This window comes from Nyctereutes procyonoides, unplaced genomic scaffold (genome assembly GCF_905146905.1).
Source record: "Nyctereutes procyonoides isolate TBG_1078 unplaced genomic scaffold, NYPRO_anot_genome, whole genome shotgun sequence".
Lineage (NCBI taxonomy): Eukaryota > Metazoa > Chordata > Mammalia > Carnivora > Canidae > Nyctereutes > Nyctereutes procyonoides.
The window spans coordinates 93423918-93442954 of record NW_026575125.1 but is presented as its reverse complement, the minus strand read 5'-3'; the positions used below and the strand labels follow the sequence as shown (position 1 = coordinate 93442954).

Here is a 19037-nt window from a genome sequence, read left to right as displayed (position 1 = left end):
ATATGAAAGTATCAAAGACTAACAAGAAGTCAAGAATTTAGGAATGTAACTGGCACCCTATACAACTACTTGTTAGGTGGGAAATTTAAGAATTCAGTTAAAAAAAACAATGAGATAGCCATCTTTAAGAATTTGAAGAGCGTCCATAAGATCCAAAGGGCACATTTAAAATATCTACAAGGATAAAAAGGAATATGTGATAAAAATGAACTTAAATATCTGCAATTAGCTTGGATATAGCACCTCGGCTCAAAACGAAAAAAAAAAACAGACTATTTAACATAATGTATCATAAAATTACAATTCAACCACTTGAAAAACCGCTGAACACTTAATGCCTTAACTGGTCCTTCTGATCCCTAATTATAGATTGATATCAATGAAACAAGAAAACCAGGCATTTTAACGTAAGTGGTTTAAAATGTTCAAAATTAACCCCACCGCTCATTGGAAAATATATGAAAGCAAGTCCAAACTACCTGAACTGTATGTCATTAAACAGAAATGTATCCACTTTCCGGGGCCGGTTTTTTTTTTTTTTTAATAAGTTCACATATACCCTGAAACGCAACGCGCTAGGCTACAGATAGAATTAGAAGACCGCCTCCTGCTCTTGCTCCTAACCAATACGCAGAGAGAGAAGGTTGGCAGGAAAGTGCTGCGAGGACAGTAACAAACACCAGCAGCTCCCGAGCAGGCCCTGCTAGAGCCAGGAATGACGCACTTCGGTAACCCGACTCTTTCTCCCCTCCACCCCCGCCCCCAGCAGCGGTGCTGACACCGCCAACAGCCCGGAGTAGGAAAAAAGACAACAGAAAAAAGGCAGAGGTTGGACCGCACCAGGTTTCATCAAGAAACCTCGATTATTCCTCTTTCGACACTAACCACTAGGACTAAACAGGAAAAGAAGCTTCGTGCTTAAGCAAGTCCCATCATGGTGGTTTAAGAGTCACTAAATTAAGCTGATAATGAGTCCAATCCACAGAGACAAATACAGGGTGTGGCTGCCGTGAAATACGGCGATCCGTGGGAGAAAAGGGGTATGGAATTTACACTCCAGTACGAGGGGAAGATGGGGCTTTACCGGGGGAGGGGGGACGGCCCGCGCATTTTAAGGAACCATTTCAAAGCAACACAAGCTTTTCGTTTACTTAAACCTAATCCCACAGATCAAAAGTTTCTAATAGATATATCGTGTAAACTGTAAATAACCATTTAATCAAACGCCGTGACCCTCAATTAAGAAACTACATCCAAGAGAAAGGAGGAGGGAGAGGGAAGGTAGGGGTGGTAGGCAACAACATATAAAACATTTCTAGGCCACGGAGGAGAAAGTCTCACAAACCGGATGAAACTACTAATGCAATATTAAAAATTAAAGGTGAACACTGCAGCACGAAAAATCTCACGATAAAAACCATTACAGTTCAGGATTAAAAATAAAATGACATATACACCAAGGGAGAGCGGAAACTAAATGTCGAAAGTACAGTGGCTTATAAAAAACTAAAGGCAAAACAAGACCTTCTGGCGACGAAAAAAAAAAAAAGAGGCAGAAATCAACAATACGTTTACGAATGTAGGCCAGAAGAAAATGGGAACGGGGCTCAAAGTTTTGCGGAACTACTTGATGCTGTTTCCCACACCTTCTCTCTCCCATGGCCCATCAGACCCTTTTCGTGCTAAAATTGCCGTCCACAGATCACCGGGTACGCGAGAGAAGAAAAAAGAAAGTCAACCCCAAGCAAGAATAAAAGTGTGGAGGGAAAAAGCAGAAGCTGCCTACCTGGGGCAAGGATCAGCTCAGTTCGTGCCTTGAGAAAGACAGTGCGGGTGGGGGTGGGAACGAAAAGCAGCACTAAAACTAAAACAAAAGTGGCGCCAAAACCCCCCAACAAACAGCCTTCCACTCCCGCCCTTCCCCCCCTCCTCCCATGCCAGGCAGGCAGGGCCCCCTTCGGGGCAAGGTCTGCACGCGGGGGCCAACACCGCCAGACCCCAGCCTATTTATAAAATTGTTGCCCGAAGAAAACTGACCGAAGTCGGGCCTCGGAAGGGATGGAGAGATCGATGCCAATCGCTTTCCCAAGCAGTTCCCCCACCACGCGCTGGAGATGATGGGGCGGGGGAGAAGCAGAGGGGCCCGTCACATGAATGTTGTTCCCTCTCTAGGAAGGGAGGAAGAGAGGGAGGGAGCGAAGGGAGGGAGGAAAGGAAAGAGGGGAAGGGAGAAGGGAGGGGGCACGAGGGAGGGGTGTGATCAGAGTAGATTTTCCCTCGCCTCCCTCGGTCCGAGGCCCAAATATACACAACTGAGCCTCCGCTTCTCCCCTCCCCCCTAGGTTCCCAGCACCACCATTTTGCTCTCTTCCTTCCCCTCACCACGATACCGCGCTCTCCCCCACCCCAGCCACGGCCTCCCCGGCTTTCCTCCCCCGACTACGGCTCGCACCCCACCCCACCTCCAGCTTGGGCTCTCCCAGGCTTAAGAGCCTGCCGGAGAAAAGGCACCTAAATCTAATGCTACACAGAGAAGCGGAGCCTCCATCTTGCGCTGCTCCGCGTTCTCCATTTTGGGCCACCCATGGGGGGGGGTCTCCGTGGAGGCCCCGAGGGAGAGTTGGGCGAGGGAAGGAAGAGAAAATCTTCAGCGAGGGTAGTCGAAAAGAAGAGTCGTGCAGTAGAAAGCCACTCTAGGAGTAGGAGGTAGGGAGGAAGGGGGGCTGGAAGTTCCTTGGTAGTGTTGAGGTAGCCACTTGGGGGGAGAAGGCAGAAACAAGGGGTGGGGGTTACGCGGGGACGGGGAGGCTTCTCCCCGTCTTGACTTAGCCACCCGCTCCACGGCTGGCCCCGTTGGGGGCAAAGGGAGTAGGGGGGAAATTAAATGGCAACAGAGTGCCCATTCTCTTTCCCTCCCAACTCCTCTCTCGCGCCCTATTTCAACCATACACACCTCACAGTGGGCCCCGCGCCCTCCGGGTGCCCCTCCAAACTTCTAGAAGCTTCGCCTCCGCCATTTTATAACTTACCTCCCCCCTCAGCGTACACAGAGGCAGCAACGAGACTGTTCGCCTCCCCCACTCCTCCTTCCTTCTTTCTCAGGCCGGGGGCTTCTTCACCCCTGGGCTGGTACAAGATATTTTCCCCTTCCTCTTCTTTACACCCTCGAATTCTACTCAGGGACGGAAGCTCCCGCGGTTCTAGAGCGGTGGGGGGTTTTGAAAGTGGCGGTCGGATCCGGCGGGTTTTTTTTTTTTCTTTTTTTTTTTTTCTTTTTTTTTTTTTTTTTTTTTTTTTTGGTGGCGCTTCGGGATTGTTTGGGGTGTTCGCTCTTCGGCGACTTGGAGGCGAATGGAACGCGCAGGCGCCATCTGTCGGCCACGAACCCGCGCCCGGCTCCTGTTGGGAGGGAGCGGCATCTAGCGGCACAGCGCGGGCACCGCAGCGCTCGTCTCCCAGCGTCCTCCTCCCGATCGCCGACCAATCGCGGCCGACTGCCTCCCGGGTTCAGCGTCTCCGACGCCGCCTGTGAACGAGGCGCCCGCAGGGGCGCGCCGCCGAGTGGGGTAAACAAGGTGCCGTGCCCGCGCCTGACTTACTCATTCGTTTGGCAGCGCTTCCGCCGAGGACCCGAGCGGGCCGCGCTTCCTCTTTCTTTATGGGGGGTGGGGGGGCGAAAGGAGGTCGTTAGCAATGTCCGGCGGAGCCCCGGGCCGTGGGAAATCGGAAGCCGGGCTCGCTTGGGACTCGTCCCCGGGCCCCTGAGCCCCGCGCGAAGCCCGAGGTTGGCAGCCCCGTCGGGCATCACCCTTCCCCGTCCCCTCCTCCGACACGCCCCGGCGAGGGGCCTTCCGCCCTAGTGCCCGGACCCTCGCTCCCCCGCCGTCCCTACTCCTTCCCCCCAACGGAACTCAACTCGTGGAACTGGCACCTGATCCTAAGTGATTGAGGGGGGTTGCTTCTGGAGTTTCTGTTTTGTTTTGTTTCCTTTTGGCTTTGGCTGTGAAGAGGAAGCAAGCCAATTCTCTACCAGAAGACGTGACACTGGAGGGGCAAAAAAAATTTTTTTCTTTACAGCCCACTATCCCCGTCTCCCAGAAAACGTGGTGTTTCTCTCTCTCTCTCTCTCTCTCTCTCTCTCTCTCTCTCTCTCTCTCTCTCTCTCTCTCTCTCTCTCTCTCGTCTAGGACTTAAGGAACTGGGCTACTAGGCTAGGCCGGGCGCTCGACCAATTTTTTCTGGACTCCCGGGGCGGGGGTGGGGGAGGAAGCGGGACGGAGCGAAGTGGAGGGAAATCGAAATTTGGGCTGGAGGAGTCGAGGGGGACTTACCCCGTTTTCCCCCGTCTTTGCTCACCTTCCCCGATTTTCCACCGTCTTCCTGGAAACGTGGGATCCGGCGGCTTGCGACTTTCTTAAGAATTTTGGTTCCTTCTTATCCTCCCTCTTCACCCCTCCCCCCAAGGTGTTTGAAGTGCGAAAGGACCCTTTACGCTCCTTTGACCCCCAGTTAACTCCAGTCTTTATCACCCTTTTTATTTTATTTTTTTTTGTTTGTCCGTTTCGAATCCAGCCTCGAGGACCTTTGACCGAGAGCTCTATGCGCGGGGAAGAAAAACTCGGGGAGGGCCTGTCCCCTCCGAAGCGCCGCTTTTCCTAGGACAGGAAGGAGTGACCTATTACAGTGTCTCCATTGCTGTTATAGAAGTTCCTAGACTCATACGAAATTGTTTAGTTAAGACCTCACTGTTCCTCTTTTTAAAAAATTTTGGTTCGAATATTCCTTTCATATTAAATTACCTTTTAATTACAGGAACAGGAATAAATGTATTTAGTAACAAGACAAATCTTCCAAATGAGGAGAAACGAAAGCCCGGTGTAAATCGTGGAGATTTCACCCGATATCACCTCTAAAGTATTCCCAACGCAATACAATGATTAATCTCAGTCCTCAAATTATATTCCTTCCACGCCTGCTTTAGTTTCTCTCATTCTCTGTGCTTACTGGGTTTTTTCCCTGCAACTTTAAAAAAGAGTTACGGCATATTTAATCAGCGGAACAATAAAAGTTAAACAGAAACATCTAAATATCAATAATAAGAAATAAAATCCAAGACATTTTTACTTACCTCTAAAGCTTTGGGGAGTGGAATACTATTCAAAATAAATTTCCATTTCTTTCATAGACCATCTTTGGTAGAATGTTATGCGGTTTTTAATAGATTCAAGTTACAGAATGATGCAGCTAGAACATTAAATAGGGAGTAGTGGAAAATTTACAGTTACATAAGTTAATGCAAAATTCCACTTAAAGTAATAGAAAAATTGGGCTCTGTACCAAATCATTTTACATTAATTTAGTTCAATTGTGCCAATTTAATATCAATTGGTATTAAATGATTTCCTGTCTTAGTATTAGCTGAAAACTACTGGTTTTCTGCTCCAAACATCACATTTATAGTACATGGTACAAACAGTCTTTTATCTATTTTATAAATTCATATTCTTATCTGATTGTGTAGCAACGGAGACTTTAATCTTATACTCTGAAAAAAACATCAAAAAGTTCCTCTGTTTAGTAAACTTACTTCCATCTTGAGAAAAATACCATTGAACAAAATTAATAACTAACTGGTATAACATCAGAAAAAAGATTTATAGCAAATTTATATTGATATTTGAGTATGTTCACAGCAGCCTCTCTAGAGCCTTCTGTGTGTGGAGATCACAGTGCGATGTGCCCAGTGCTAAGAAGTGAAATTTATTTCATAGGGTACTGAAAGACCAAAGAGTAAACCCTTGGAATATGAGAACAAAGTGAGAAAATGCTATCAAATGAAACATGTAACTGATATAAAATAAGCTTAATCTAATTATTTGTGACATATCCTTCATGGAAAAAAAAATCCTTCATGAGATAATACTGTAATGGCAGAAGCTTTTGGTGCCTGATGAGAAATAAGAAAAAAGACAGTTGAATACTTAGAACATGTGATGCTATTTAAGGGACAAGACACTATTGGATGCAAAAATATTCTGGTCACTAGAAATGCACACCCCACAGTGTAGCAGAGATAATCTTACCATAATCTGAATAAAGCGTCCCACAGTTCTCTTTAACTCCATCTATACAAATGGAACAGGCTTCTGATTATAAATTAAGTTACCTAAATAGCCTCCTTCTCTAAGCAGCATGTATATATATTCTGTATTTTCTAACACCATTCTAAACGTGACCTAAAATCCAGAAGCCTGAAGATGGATAAATTTGAGTCCACAGAAATTAAAAATTCTGTATATCTAAATACCATAAACAAAGTCAGAAGATAAAGTATAAGCAGAATATATTTGCTACAGGAATGAAAAAAGGCATATACATATGAAGAACTCTCACAAATCAATAAGATAAAAATACTCCAATAGAAAAATAGAGAAAGGATATAAAGAGTCAACTTCTTGGATAAAAAATGCAGATTGCTAGGGGCATCAGGGTGGCTCAATCAGTTGAGCTTCTGACTCTTGGTTTCAGCTCAGGTCAGGATCTCAGGGTTGTGGGATGGAGCCCCACTTGGGTCTCCCAGGCTCAGTGCAGAGGCTGCTTCAGATTCTTTCTCCCTCTTACCTCTCCCTAGCCCCTCCCCTCTCACATGCGCACTCTCTCTATCTCTCTAAAATGAACTTCTTTTTTAAAAATTCAGATGGCTAATAAATACATAAAACAGTGCTCAACTTCATTCACCACTAAAGCCTGCAAGTTAAATACACTTTGCCTACCTACCACATTGGCAGAGATGAAAAATTTTGATAACACTCAGTGTCAGTGAAGAACTAAGAATTCTCATATACCACTTGTGGGAATTGTTTAAAAACAAAGTATGTCTTAACATACAAAATGTAAAACTAACACTTCTATTTCTAGGAATCTATCATACAAATATGCTTGTACAAATTAAGCAAAGATCTATGTAGTAAAACTTTCGTTGTAGCTTTGTAATAAAGAGAAACTGAAAATAGAAATAGCATCATTTAGGGAATTGGTTAAAGAAATTACGATATTCAGGTAGCCCAGGTGGCTCAGTGGTTTAGCACCGCCTTCCACCCAGGGTACAGGGCATGATCCTGGAGACCTGGGATCCAGTCCCACATTGTGGGACCTGCTTCTCCCTCTGCCTGTCTCTCTCTCTCTCTCTCTCTCTCTCTCTCTCTCTCTCTCTCATGAATTAATAAAATCCTAAAAAATTAAAAAAGAAATTACGATACTTCTATACAATGGGGTCCTGTTTCCATTAAAGCAATCAAGTACCGGGGCACAAGGCTGGTATAGCATGCAATTCTTGATCTTGAAGTCATGAGTTAGAACCCCACACCAGGTATGGTGCCAACTTAAAATTTTAAAAACAAAGGGCACCTGTGTGGCTCAGTGGTTGAGTATCTGCCTTTGGCTCAGGTCTTGATCCTGGGGTCTTGGGATCCAGTCCCACATCAGGGTCCCCCTAGGGAGCCCGCTTCTCCCTCTGCCCATGTCTCTGCCTCTCTGTGTGTCTCCTATAAATAAATAAATAAATAAAATCTTTTTAAGAAATATTAAAAAGCAAGTACATTTTTATCTAATGACACCCATATATGGCTAAGATATGTTGTTAAATGAAAAAACAATTTACAAATAGCTTGTATAGTGCGATCCCATTTGTGAATATATATATATACTTATATATGCATATAACATTGTTGAAGAATATAGAGAAAACCTAACAACAGTTACCTCTCAGGAAAGAAGTTGTGCAGGCTTCCAGGATTTGTCATTTTACTTTCACATTATACACAAAATTCATTTATGTGAATTTTGTTACAGTAAGTGGATATTACTTAGGTAATTTTTAAGATCTTATACTGGTTACTTTGGAAAACAATTTGGCACTTTCTTATAAAATTAAATATATACTTACCATATGACCCAGCAATGTTAGTCTCTTAGTCATGAGCATTTATCTTAGAGATATGAAAATGTATGTTTACCCAAAAACCTGCATACAAATGCTCATAGCAGATTTACTTGTGATAGCCAAAGGCAAGAAACAACCCAAATGTCCATCAACCGGCAGATGGTTAAACAAACTGTGGTATGGTCATACAATACAATACTACTTAGCTATCAAAAGGATTGACATGTGACAACTTGGATGGACCTCGAGGGCATTATGCTTATTGGAAAAAGCCAATCTCAATTACACATCGTATGATTCCATTATGTAATATTCTCAAAATGACAAAATAACAGTGATAGAGAACAGATCAGTGTTTGCCAAAGGCTAGGGTTGAGGAAAGGGTGTGACTATTAAGGGGTAACAGGAAAGAGTTTCTTTGAAATGGTGAAACAGTTGTGTATTCTGATTGTGATGTTTACTTAAATCAGTATGTTATTAAATTTCATTGAACTACAAACACGCACACACAAGTGCATGAAAAAATGTGAAATCAGAAAAGGTCTGTACTTGACTACTGTAGTATGTCAATTTCCTGGAACTGACAATGTACTATGGTTATATAAACTATTATCATTGGGAAAACCTATGTGAAGAAGGGTACATGGGAATTCTCTGTATTATTTTTGCAACTTTTTTGTGAGTCCTAAACTATTTCAAAATAAAAAAGTTGTCATAAAAAATTTAATGCTGGAAGCTTCTGGCTGGCTCAGTCAAAGGAACATGTGACTCTTGATCTCAGAATCATGAGTTCGAGCCCCACTTTGGGTATAGAGATCACTTAAATGAATAAATAAAAACTTGAAAAAATTTAATGCTGGTAATAAAAGAAAAAAATCTCTCATTAGTGGAAAGGTAATTACTCCATTGTAAATTAATAAACTGAATTTCTACTTTATAACTCAGCTTTTTGTGAACTTTGATATAGTGATTTAATTTCTGAAATCCTTATCATAACCCGTGTATGAACTTGTATGATTAAGGGCCTGATACTTTGACACTCCAGAGTACATTTTGGTCCTGTGGAGTCAACAGGAAGTAGACATACCAATAAGCCTTATCCAAAATGAATAGCTGGCATCTCCTCTAAGACATCTCAAATACCAAATTACTGAATTTGCTAATATTTTTTCACTTTGAACAACATACAGTATTTCCACTAAGAGTTAATGGAACTGAAGCTGTATCTGTATACAAAAGATTGTCTCTCCCATTCAACCCCTCCCATTTCTCGAGCTACAGTAATAGACCCAAGTCCAGTTTCTTTTGCATCCAACCCAGTAATGATTAGAATACCACCTTACTTCCTACTGCTCTGCTTACTACATTCTTACTCCCTTACTTTAACTCATTCACTTGCATACTCTCTTATTGGTTCAGTTGGCCTACAACAATGCTCCTCGAACATTAATGTGCTTAAGGATAATCTGGAGATCTCACTAAAGTGCAAATTGTGTTTCAGTGGGTTTGAGGTTTGGGCAGAACCTGAGAATATACATTTCTAACAAACTCCCAGGTCACCTCGGTGTCCATCCATCGAAAGATGAATGGGTAAAGAAGATGTGGTTTATGTATACAATAGAATATTACTCAGCCATTAGAAACAACAAATACCCACCATTTGCTTCCTTGTGGAGGGACCTGGAGGGTATTATGCTGAGTGAAATAAGTCAATCGGAGAAGGACAAACATTATATGGTCTCATTCATTTGGGGAATATAAATAATAGGGAGACAGAACGTGAAAGATTCCTAACTCTGGGAAACGAACTAGGGGTGGTGGAAGGGGGGGAGGGTGGAGGGTGGGGGTGACTGGGTGGCAGGCACTGAGGGGGGGCACTTGAGGGGATGAGCACTGGGTGTTATTCTGTATGTTGGCATATTGAACACCAATAAAAAATAAAATTTATTATTAAAAAAAAAAAACTCCCAGGTTATGCCCAGCCCATGCTGCTGGTCTAAAGTCCACACTTTGAATATGAGGGCCAAGGGAACAAAGTACAAACTCTTTAGGGTAGCTTCCAGTGCCTTCCACAATCCTCTCGAAATCTCATCACTTATAACTCTGATCTCCACTGGGGTAATGTCTGTATAGGTCACTGTTTTTCCCCAGCACTCAGTATAGAGCCTGATACAGGATAGGTGCTCAAAAAATATTTGTTGAATGATTAAAGGAATGAATGGAGGGATCCCTGGGTGGCGCAGCGGTTTGGCGCCTGCCTTTGGCCCAGGGCGCGATCTGGAGACTTCGGATCGAATCCCACGTCGGGCTCCCGGTGCATGGAGCCTGCTTCTCCCTCTGCCTATGTCTCTGCCTCTCTCTCTCTCTCTCTCTCTCTGTGTGTGTGTGTGACTATCATAAAATAAATAAAAATTAAAAAAAATTGCAAAAATAAATAAAATAAAGATTTAAAAAAAAAAAAGGAATGAATGGACAACTACTCCCAGCTCACATATCATAATTTCTGCACAAACTATTTCCCAGTTTCCTGGTACTTTCCCACCCTCTGTACATGTATTCACACTATTTTCTCTCCTTTCCCAAGATTTGCCCTATTCAAATTCTCCCCATTGTTAAATGCCCAGTTTATTTTTTTTAAGATTTTATTTATTTATTCAGAGACAGAAAGAGAGGTGGAGACATAGGCAGAGGGAGAAGCAGGCTCCCCACAAGGAGCCCGATGTGGGACTCGATCCTGGATCCCAGGACCATGCCCTGAGCCAAATGCACTCAACTGCTGAGCCACCCAGGCATCCCTAATCAATTAAAATTTAAATGTAAATAGCTACATGTGGCTAGTGGCCATGTAACTATACAGTAGCTACCAAGACAATTTTAGTTACAATTGTTCATCTTTCCATAGTATTTACTGAGTATACTTCCTAGGTGCCAGATACAGAATAGGCTAGAGGCTGGTGATACAAAGATGAATAATTCATGGTGCTTGACCTCAAAGAGCTTGCAACCTATTAAGAAGAGATAGCCAGGATCAAATAAATCCAATCAAACGTTATAGGTGCTATTATAGAAGATTGACAAAATAGAATGTGTGTACAAAGGTGAACGTGGGCATGAGTCACAAAAGGCTTTATAAGGGAGGGGGCGGTAAGAGTTGAAATTACATAGTGTTCATTAGGCAAACCAAAGAAAAAGAGCTTTGCTCTGGGAGGAGTGTGAATAAAGGCATGGAAAGTCAAAACGGAGAGCCCCTCTCCTCCTGGAACCACAAATAGTTTGGCTAACAGCTAGGAAGTAGAGGGCAGAGAGCTCTAATGAAAAGGAGAGCTGGAGAAGTTTATGCTGAAGACATAGGCAGGATCTCAATTGCAGGGGGCCCTCTGAATGCCCATGCTAAGGAAAGAGCTTAGTACCTATAGGCAATGGGATGCCATGGAAACAATGTGCTCAGTTTGACATTTTAGAAAGACGTCTCTGGATGACGAATTGGAAAGGGATGGACAATCTGAGAAATTGTAGCCAGGGCACAAGGGTGCAAGAGCACCTGGCTCCAGGGATCCCAAAAAGATCAGGTTCAGCCACTTGCCACTATCAAAATCCAAAGGCAGGGAAAGAGGCGATGATGAAACAAGAAAGGGATTTATTGGGCAGCCCAGGTGGCTCAGCAGTTTAGCGTGGTCTTCAGCCCTGGGCGTGACCCTGGAGTCCGGGGATCGAGTCCTACATCGGGCTCCCTGCATGGAGCCTGCCCCTCCCTCTGCCTGTGTCTCTCTCTCTCTCTCTCTCTCTCTCTCTCTCTCTCTCTCATGAATAAATAAAATCTTAAAAAAAAAGAAAGGGATTTATTTCAGAGAGGCTAACACTGGGAAGACAGGGAACTAACATCTCAAAGACTGTCTCTAAGCACTGAAGACCGGTCCAGGTTCATATAAGGAAAATGTGGGACAAAGGTCGGTGGGTACAGGCAGGGGGCAGGAAAGGTCAGGTCGATCATTGTCTTGGGGTCAGTCACGGGCTCTTGCTGGCTCAGGGCAGCCCTCATTGCTTGAGGGGGTAGTTTCAGTGCCCATCCAGGGATGCTTTGCCCACTGGGTCTTTTGCCCAAATTAAGAGATAAGCTGGAAAGGAACTTAATCAATTAGAAAGTTTAAGGTCAAAATGGAGGTAGCTGAAATCCTCTTTCAAGGTAATGGGGCTTTAACTAAACGGTGAAAGTAAAAATGTAGTTAGCGTCTGGATAGGGTACCTGTGCTTTTTGGCCTGAAATAAGATAATTACAGTGAGTATCTTTGTTTTGTCTTTGATAATCCATTCAATTCTCTTTTTTTCTTTTTCTTTTCTTTCTTTTTTTTAATATAGAGACATAGCTTTTTACTGGCCAGATCTCCATGGAAGCAAAGTAGAAACTTAGTATGAATATCTGGAAATTTCAAGGAAAAAACTATCTTCTGCCTTCTGCTTAAATCATTTGAGAAACACTAGCCAAAATAATCTATTCCTATCAGTAGCTAATTCTTTCATCACTTAATGCTGGCACTGGTCCTAGTTATTTGTATTAAGTAGTTAAACATGACATAGGATTTGTTGTGGAGACAGATGACATTTGCATTATTTTCTGAGTGCCAATATTTAATAAACAATAAAAAAGACTTAACAATGCACAAGCAGACCTATCAACTCAGATTTATGGATTATTTTTTTAAAGATTTTATTTATTTGGCAGAGAGAAAGCATAAGCAGGGGGAGCAGCAAGCAGAGGGAGAGGGAGAAGCAGGCTCCCCTGCTGAGCAGGGAGCCTCACGTGGGGCTCAATCCCAGGACCCCAGGATCAAAACCTGAGCCAAAGGCAGACCTTTAACCCACTGAGCCACACAGGAGCCCCTTATGGATTTTTTTAAAGGTCCTATTTTGATGCAGGATTTTTCAATGTGTTCAGAAGACATCAGTTTAAACCTATGAACATTTAATTATTACATTATTCTTTTTGTTGCTGTTGTAGAACTCCTTTGGTGGGTGTTATTTACTATAGAAATAACATTAATTTTGGGGGTGCCTGCCTGGCTCTTTCGGTTAAGCGTCTGACTTTGGCTCAGGTCAGGATCTCAGAGTCCTGAGATCCAGCCATTCATCAGACTCTCAGCCCAGTGGGGAGTTTACTTCTCCCTCTGCCTCTCTTCCTGTTCATTCTCTCTCTGTCTCAAATGAGAAAATAAAATCTTTAAAAAAAACACACAAAGAAATAACACTAATTTTTGTAAGCAGAAACATTGTTAACAAAATAACAGACACACACACACTCCAAAATAGACCTTTTTAATCTATTTCCCTATATGACTGAAAGTGATTTGCTTTAAATTAACATTGCCCAGGATCTCCAATAAGACTGTCTCTCTCTTTTTAAGACCCTCTTTTATTTTATGTTTAAAGATTTATTTATTTATTCATAAGAGAGAGAGGCAGACACAGGCAGAGGGAGAAGCAGGCTTCTCTCAGGGAACCCGATGAGGTACTCGATCCCAGATCCCAGGATCAAGCCCTGAGCCAAAGGCAGATGCTCAACCGCTGAGCCACCCAGGCATCCCAAGGTCCTCCTTTATTGGCACTCATGCAAGTTCATAAATCCAAGATCAGAGGTGCCTGGATGGTGCATTTGGTTGGGCGTCCTACTCTGGTTTCAGCTCAGGTCATGGTCTCAGTGTCATGAGATCAAGCCCCACGTCAGACTTCAAGCTGAGTGTGGAGTCTGCTGAAGACTGTCAGCCTCTCTCTCTGCCCTTCCCCTCCTCTCTCTCAAATAAATCTTTATTTTTTAAGAAGATTTTATTTATTTATTCATGATTGAGAGAGAGAGAGAGAGAAAGGCAGGGACACAGGCAGAGGGAGAAGCAGGCTCCATGCCGGGAGCCTGACGCGGGACTCGATCCTGGGACTCCAGAGTCACACCCTGGGCCAAAGGCAGGTGCTGAACCACTGAGCCACCCAGGGATCCCCCTCAAATAAATCTTTAAAAGAAAAAGCCAAGATCATATTAATTAATGACTAGGAAGGACACTAACATTAATAACAAAGGCTATTCCTTAAATTTAAGTGCATTTGTTATTAGTAACTACCAACATTAAGTAAAACTCAAACACTTGAACCAATGTAAGCATTTGATGTCTATCATTAGAGCAAGTTTACTGTTATATGCTGATAGCACTTCTAATGTTAGACACTAGAAATTTTTTTAAAAGATTTTATTTATTTATTCATGAGAGACACAGAGAGAGAGAGAGAGGCAGAGACATAGGCAGAGGGAGAAGCAAGCTCCATGCAGGAAGCCCGACGTGGGACTCGATCCTGGGACTCAGGATCACGCCCTGAGTCAAAGGCAGGTGCTAAACTGCTGAGCCACCCAGGCGTCCCTAGACACTAGAAATTAATGCTAGAACTGCTTGTGGAATGATTATGAGGTGTGAAGAAAAGATAAAGAGAGAATTGCAAAGTGGAAGGAGAAACTTCTGAGAAAATACATTTTATCCCCAAAATATAGACAACACCAGATTGGATTCTGGACCAAAACCTTTTTTTAAGCTACAAAGTGTAGGGGTGCCTGGGTGGCTCAGTTGGTTCAGCATCTGCCTTGAACTCAGGTCATGATCTCGGATCCTGGGATGGAGCCCTGCATCAGGTTCCCTACTTATCAGGGAGTCTGCTTTTCCCTCCCCTCTGCCTCTGTCCCTCACTCATGCTCTTTCATTCTCTCTCTCTCTCAAATAAATAAATAAAATCTAAAAAAAAAAGAAGAAAAAAGCTATAAGGGGTATTATTGGGACAATTTGCATAAAGTCTAATAAATAATATAATAATATTATAGCAATGTTAATTTCCTGATTTTGATATTCCTATTGTAGTTATAGGAGGTTGTCTTCATTTTTCTTTCTTTTTAAGTAATCTCTACACCCAATGTGATGCTCAAACTCATGACCCGGAGATCAAGAGTTGCATGATCTCTGAGCCAGCCAGGTACCCCAGATGTCTCTACTCTTAAGAGATACACCCTGAAGTATTTAAGGATAAAAGGGGCATTATGTCAGCAACTTATACTCAGATGGGTCAGAAAGAAAGGTAAATATATTCCTTATATACATGTTATATACTATGGTGGTATGCTAGAGCCTGCTAACACTGACTCGCTAGAGCTGAGTGTGCATATACCTTCCCAACTTCAGTTAGTGACCTCACATTGGGATCTTGAAATCAGACACGGTCAGAGCATTTACAACATGAAAATCAGCAAATGCAAGAGATCAGGGCTATTTTTTCCCCCATGGAGAGCCGGTTGTTAAAACATATTTGCCATAGGAGCACCTGGGTGGTGCAGTTAAGCATCTGTCTTCAGCTCAGGTCCTGGGATTGAGCCCCACATCGAGCTCCTTGTTCAGCCAGCTTCTCCCTTTGCCTCTCCCCCTGGCTTGTGCACTCTTTTTCTCTCTCTTTCCCTCTATCTCTCAAATAAATAAATAAAATCTTAAAACATTTGCCATGGATCAAAATCAAAGATAATGTCCAGAGTCATGAAATTTTTTGTGTTGTAATTGATAGACCTAATACAATTCTATTTTGCTTTTAATCTGAGTTGAGGGGTGCCTGGGTGGCTCAGCGGTTGAGCGTCTGCCTTCCGCTCAGGGCGTAATCCTGGAGTTCTGGGATCGAGTCCCACATCGGGCTCCCTGCATGGAACCAGCTTCTTCCTCTGCCTATGTCTCTGCCTCTCTCTGTGTGTCTCTCATGAATAAATAAAATCTTTAAAAAAATAATAATCTGAGTTGATACATTCAAAATAACCTAGTGATGTTAAATACTCAACAATTATAGTAATAATATTTTAATATGCCATCCTCTAATCAGCTGAAAATACGTTTCAAATTTATCCACCCAAGAAAGCAGGTAAATATATACATTGTTCTAGTTTTGCAGTTATTCATTGTACACTATAAACTAAAAGCAATCATATCTAGCAGTAGGAACCAATTTAGTTATGCCCAAACATTGCTCGCCTCCCAAGCATCTGAATCCTTCACGAGACTTTGTGAAGCTTTATGTTCTCTTTAACATCTCTCTTGAATACTGCAATCTACTTGCTAGGAACAACACCCTAGTCCTTTCATCTCCAAGTCCTGGGCTATTTCTCTATACCACTAGGGAACACACTTTCCAGACCACATTTAGATACTGGATCACAGTCTTCTGCTTCATGGCCAAACTTAGTATGCTTACTCATTTTGAGAATAGGAACATCTATCCAGCACAGTAGATAAGTAAAATTTGGTGCTCCATAGACATTTGATATATCCATTAGTTTGGAATGCCTTTCATAGAGACTTCTTTTTTTTTTCAAAGATGCTTTTAGATTTATTTACGAAGCCATAAAACTTGACATATATTTTCTTAGAGCTGTAAATGAAGAGCTGGCTAGCAACAATGAAAGTAGATGACTTGTTTCACAGAGGGTGGGACATCCAAATGTCTAGATGCCAAATCATAAAATGAGATCAGCTTTGGAATCTCTACTGAGGTTTTATTTTTTTCAGATTTAAATATGGTTTATAGAACACTTTGAGAATCAATTTAAAGTCACTTCACAAAGCAAAACATTATAGCCACTTAGATATCCTTAAAAGAGAAGTATATCAATTACTGGCCCAAGAAAATGCAAAAACTAATGGCAATCAAAGGTTATATGGAAAAAAAGTTTTGGGCAGCCCGGGTGGCTCAGCGGTTTAGCGCTGTCTTCGAACCAGGACGTGATCCTGGACACCCGGGATCAAGTCCCATGTCAGGCTCCCTGCATGGAGCCTGCTTCTCCCTCTGCCTGTGTCTCTGCCTCTCTCTCTCTCTCTGTCTCTCATGAATAAATAAATTTATTTTAAAAAAAGAAAAAAAGTTTTGTCCCTACTTAAAAAAAAATAACACTTGCCTAAAATCTCAGGATGAGAAAATGATAAAGTTTGAATAAAATTTCAAAAGGACTACCAGATGAAACTTAATGAGGTTAGTAGGTGAGATCTCAATCATCAGAGACATTTCAGCTGGGATCTTTATTCCTTTATGAGTTGTTAAAAAGTTCTTAAGGTTTACAGCCTACCATTCAGCAAGTTAAGACCAATACAACACCCACTTGGCCAATTCAGTCTCTTCCCAAGAAGAAATAACAAAATAGTTTGAAGACATTCATTACTTACAGCTGTTGTGACACAGACCTCAGAAACCTTTGAAGTATAATGACCTTTCAAGTACAATGATCAATCACCATATATAACAAAAATATGATTTTATACAAAGCTTTTATATATAAGAAGTGGCATGGTGTTTGGAGATTAGGTTCTATACCTCAGTTTGAAGATAGTAGTATGTAAAAATTAAAAGGCAATCAAAAACTAATAAGACCAGGGACGCCTGGGTGTCTCAGCTGTTGACTGCCTCCAGCTCCAGGCATGATCCCAGAATTTTGGGATCGAGTCCCACATTGGACTCCCTACAGCAAGCCTATTTCTCCCTCTGCCTGTATCTCTGCCTCTCTGTGTCTCTCATGAATAAATAAATAAAATCTTTTAAAAATAAGTAAATAAAATAATAAGACCAGCATTTGCTGTCATGACATCATAACTTCAGCCAAATTGTGATTTTGATGCTTAAGAGGGTAGCTGCAAATGTTTAGAAAGTCACAAACACTACTGTTTTTTATTATTTTTTAAGATTTTATTTATTTATTCATGAGAAACAGAGAGAGAGAGAGAGAGAGGGAGGCAGAGACATAGGCAGAGGGAGAATCAGGCTCCCTGCAAGGAGCCTGATGTGGGACTCGATCCCAGATCCCAGGATCTCACCTGAGCCAAAGGCAGACACTCAGCTGCTGAGCCACGCAGGCATCCCCTTCAAGTATAATTAAAATACAGTATTATATTAGTTTCAGGTATACAATATGACTATTGATTATGAGGTCTTTGAAATGGATGAAACACATAGTTCCTTTGCCCTTGAAAAAGAAACCAAAGGCATATTTTCTAAAAATATACCTTTCTAGAAAGTTAAAGATGATGGGTACCTGGCTGGCTTAGTCAAAAGAGCATGTAACTCTTTTATTTAAGATTTACTTATTTATTTATTCATGTATTTATTTATTTTAGGGGGCAGGTGCACAAGCAGGGGGAGGGGCCGAAGGAGAGGGAGAGAATCCCAAGCAGATTCCCCTCTTAAAGAGAGGAGAGAAAAAAAAAAAAAGAGAGGAGAGAGCCCCTCTTAAAGCTTAATCTCAGGGATTCTGAGGTCATGACCTGAGCCAAAATCAAGAGTTGGACACTCAACTGACTGAGCCACGCAGGCACCCCTAGAGCATGCAACTCTTGATCTTGGGGTTGTGAATTCAACCCCCACACTGGGTGTAGGGATTACTAAAAAAAAAAATTTAAAACTTAAGAAAAAGTTAAGGATGAAGAACTCTAGAAAAATTCTCATATAGATGTGCACAAAAAAATGTACAAGGATGTTCATTGCAGTACTTTTTATAACAGAAACAATCTTAATGTCCATCACAGAAGAGGAGATACTATTGCTGAATGCTATGTAGTAGTGAAAATGAACTAATGCTACATGTATCAACATGAGTAAATCTCAAAATTGTTATATAAAGAAGAGCAAGGTACAGAATAATACTTAATACATTGTGCTTAGTTCATGTTCTAAATCTTTACATGTATCAACTCATTTAGTCCTGAAAACATTACAAGGTATTTTCATGAATTTCCATTTTCGATCTTTATTTATTTTTAAGATTTTGTTTATTCATGAGAGACAAAGAGAAAGAGGGACATAGGCAGAGAAAGAAGTAGGCTCCCCTTGGGGAGCCTGATGTGGGACTCTATCCCACAACCCCAGGATCATGACCTGAGCCAAAGACAGACGTTCAACCGCTGAGCCACCCAGATGTCCCTGAATTTCCATTTTATAGATGAGAAAAAAGAGGCACAGAGAGATTAAGTAATTTATCCAAGGTCACACAGCTAGTAACATGCTTAGCAGATATTCCAGACCACCTGTGGCTCCAATGTTGGTGCCC

The 19037-nt window shown here is 42.1% G+C and overlaps 1 protein-coding gene across 7 annotated transcripts in view; it reads right to left on the bottom strand.

The window, feature by feature from the left end:
* STAG2 (stromal antigen 2) overlaps positions 1–3314 on the bottom strand; it is a 135185-nt gene extending 131871 nt beyond the window's left edge. For 2 of the 7 annotated variants that reach the window (XM_055337792.1, XM_055337789.1), the window contains exon 1: positions 2038–2272. The gene's annotated coding sequence lies outside the window, so the exon portion shown is untranslated. Of the gene's footprint in view, positions 1–1786; positions 1821–2037; positions 2273–2462; positions 2545–2953; positions 2974–3029 lie in introns of those variants that run through there. The other 5 variants (XM_055337791.1, XM_055337790.1, XM_055337794.1 and 2 more) reach the window with 5 other exon arrangements.
* Between the last annotated feature and the right edge of the window lie 15723 nt (positions 3315–19037).